At 33.1% G+C, this 3,953-nt stretch overlaps 1 pseudogene; it reads left to right on the forward strand.

Annotated features, from left to right (window-relative positions):
- The first annotated feature begins 748 nt into the window (after nucleotides 1-748).
- LOC129249941 (probable fatty acid-binding protein) lies at nucleotides 749-1,656 on the forward strand (annotated as a pseudogene).
- Nucleotides 1,657-3,953: the final 2,297 nt, after the last annotated feature.

A 3,953-nucleotide genomic window follows, 5' to 3' on the forward strand; every position in this document is an offset into this window, starting at 1 on the left:
AATAGGTAGCCATTGGTCCCATTCGGGATTTTCTACGAAGTGTAACAGAAATTCATTTAGGACTCTGTGACTCCTTTCAACTGTTATTGTCTGATGGTGATAGGGTGCTGAAAAGGTCTGCTCTATAGTTAGTATTTCGCATATATTTTTCATTAATTCATTTGCAAACTCTGTACCTTGATCAGATTTTAATGTATTAAAAGTCCATATTTTAGTATTACCTGTTCTACTAGTGTCTTTGCGATAGAAATTGCTTCTTTAGTTTTCATTGGGAATAAGATTACGTATTTTGTCAGTTCGCATTGTACCGTTAAAATATATCGGAAACCATTTGATATAATCAATGGTCCTACTGTATCTATGCTTAAATTTTCAAAGCTTGTACTAGGTGTGTCCGTTATTGTCATTTTTTCTTTTATGTACTTTGTCTGTTTGGAAGGCAGTCATTTGCCCTAACTAAATGAAAAAAAAAATCTTTTATTTAAAAGGAACCTTTAGTCGGCAGGTTTGCTCTAAAGCTCTTCCCGGATAATAAGACTTCTCATGGCGAACCTTTAGTCGGCAGGTTTGCTCTAAAGCTCTTCCCGAATAATAAATACTTCTCGTGGCGAACCTTTAGTCGACAGGTTTGCTCTAAAGCTCTTCCCGAATAATAAAGACTTCTCGTGGCGAACCTTTAGTCTACAGGTTTGCTCTAAAGCTCTTCCCCGATAATAAAGTACTTTTCATGGCGATCCTGCCAGGTCATCAAGTGTCGCTCTCTAGTATCGCGTGTGTGCTCCACTTTTTTCGAGTTTTCAATTTTAAAGTAAACGCTAAATAAATCATTAGTAAAAATGGCTGTTTGGGAAAGAAAGAAATACAAATTAGAAAAGAGTTAAAACTTCGACGAATACATGAAGGAATTGGGTGTCGGTATGGTTCTATGCAAAATGGGTAACAGTGTCAGCCCAACCGTTGAACTGAAGAAGGATGGTGATAATTACTCTTTCACCACTACCTCAACCTTCAAGACAACTACGGTCAACTTCAAGCTGGGCGAGGAATTCGATGAAGAGACACTTGATGGTCGCAAAGTGAAGAGCGTCTTCACTCTGGATGGCAACAAATTGGTGCAAGAACAGAAGGGTGACAAACCATCGACCATTATTCGTGAATTCACTGACTCCGAGCTAGTGACTACTCTCACCCTCAACGACGTGAAGTCCGTCAGAGTCTACAAGGCTGTATAAATGCGCAGTGCGCTACATGCGAAGTTCAAAACAACAGTAACAAAAAGCTAAAGTAATTTAAAATAAAAAAATGCCATTTCTTGCGATAAACTAATGATTGAAAAACTAACTATCATACAGCATACATTGTACTTTATATAACTACATATATATACATATATATATATTTTGGATTGTGAATATCCCAATTTTGTTTATGACTGATTATTTGCTGATTAATGCATAAAATAATGTAATTAAAAGTATGAAGTTGGTATTAGGTAACAATTAACTATTTTTATGTGATTAGGCGGCTAATTAAAGGGAAATAATTCTCAATATTATTAACGACGCGCACCAAATTGTTCACACATGCTATGATAAATATTGTTGAATAGAGATTTTTCGCTAATGCATTTAAATATATTAACATTTAATTTAAAAATTTTTATCATTGACAAATATTTAAGCACAAAACCGGCATAAGAACAAATGTGACTTTTTGCATTCAGTTAAATAAACAAAAAATTGAATATTCGTGCACCTTAATGAAAATAAAAAAAGTGTAGAATTTATATTAACTTTAATAAAATGCACAATAGCGTTGAAAAAAAAAAAAAAAATTTTAAATAAAATTTTGTTTTTCAAATTTTTAATGTATTAATAAAACAAAAAATATATATCATACAATAAAATTAAATTCTATCATTACATTTTAAATGGAAAATATTGAAGAAATAGAAGAACAAGTAGAAAATTTATTGCAAAGCGACATAGTGGAACCATCAGTGAGCGCCTATAATTCACATCTTTTGATTGTACCAAAGAAAAGTAGCGGAGACAAAAAAAATGGAGGCTTGTAGTAGACTATAGACAACTAAACAAAAAGATAATTAATGATAAATTTCCGTTGACGAGAATAGAAGACGTACTAGACAAACTGGGTCGCGCAAAATATTTTTCAATGCTCGACATGACAAGCTCTTTTCACCAGATAACGCTAGACAAACAGTCAAGACACTTGACTGCATTCTCCACAAGACAAGGTCATTACCAATTTAAACGCTTACCATTTGGACTCAAAATATCTAGCAATAGCTTTCAAAGAATGCTCACAATAGCTTTGAATGGTTTAGATAGCAATGCATTTTTATACGTAGACGATATTATAGTGTTTGGCTGTAGTCTAAAACACCACAACAGTAATTTAATTGCAGTTTTTGAAAGACTACGAAAATATAACTTAAAACTAAATGCGAGAAAGTGCGTATTTTTAAAATTCGAAGTCGTGTACCTAGGACATCTGATCACGCAAGATGGCATAAAAACAGACCTATCAAAATTTGAAGTGATAAAAAAATACCCCGTACCCAAAAGTAGTGACGAGGTTAGGAGATTTGTAGCTTTTTGCAATTATTATAGACGTTTTGTACACAATTTTGCTCAAATAACCAAATGCCTAAATAATCTTCTAAAGAAGGGACAAGTATTTGATTGAACTGACGAATGTCAGAAAGCATTCGAATCACTAAAAGGAAAACTAATCAATCCACCTATCTTACAATATCCAAATTTCGAGCAACCATTTGTGCTCACAACAGACGCATCTAATTTCGCACTCGGTGCAGTACTTAGTCAAGGAGAAATAGGAAAAGATTTGCCTATATCATATGCAAGCAAAACTTTAGTAAAACATGATATAAATAAATCGGTCATAGAAAAAGAACTACTCGCGATTCACTGGGGAATAAATTTCTTCCGTCCATACCTAATGGGTAGAAAATTCACCGTGGTAACGGACCACAGACCTCTTATCTCCTTATTTTCACACAAAAATCCTTCGTCCAAGATGACAAGGATTAGACTTGATTTGTCAGACTATGATTTTGAAATAGTCTACAAGCAAGGCAAAATGAACACAAATGCCGATGCATATCACGAATAAAGATAGACTCAGACATACTAAAAAAAATGATACCAACGGATTGTGATGACAATAATAAAATGCTTGTAATAACAAGGGGAATGTCTGCCAAAAATAACACCAGGGTAGACAAGGAGAACTACAACTCTCATTCGAAGTCAGGCCAACTTCACATTTGGGATTGTACGTCCACAGGCAATATAAGAAATATAAAAAGATTAAAATTCGTATACGAAGAAAAAATGAAAGGATCCAAAATACAGATAAATAAAAATGGGGATATAATAGTCCGATATAGTGAGGAGCCTCTGAAATACGTTTCAATCATGGCGAAACTATCATCAATAGCGACTAAAAGAAATATAGAAAAGCTAGCGCTAGAAAAAGATAATTTATTAAGAGAAATGAATATTGAAAGTTTTAAAGCATTCAACAGGTTGCAAACTGAAAGATTGGAACAAAATTTAAGACCCTTAAAAATAATTTTATATAAAGCCAAAACAAATTAATGACGACGAAATTATAAAAAAATTTAATCTTTGAGTATCACAATTCAGCACTAGGAGGACACCTGGGTATAAGAAAAACTATCTTAAATTAAAACAAAAATACATATGGAAGAACATGAGAAAAATAATAAAACAATATATAAACAGTTGTAAAGAATGTACTCGAAACAAACAGACAAAGTACATTAAAGAAAAAATGACAATAACGGACACACCTAGTACAAGCTTTGAAAATTTAAGCATAGATACAGTAGGACCATTGATTATATCAAATGGTTTCCGATATATTTTAACGGTACAATGCGAACT

This window comes from Anastrepha obliqua, chromosome 6, assembly GCF_027943255.1.
Source record: "Anastrepha obliqua isolate idAnaObli1 chromosome 6, idAnaObli1_1.0, whole genome shotgun sequence".
Classification (NCBI taxonomy): Eukaryota; Metazoa; Arthropoda; class Insecta; order Diptera; family Tephritidae; genus Anastrepha; species Anastrepha obliqua.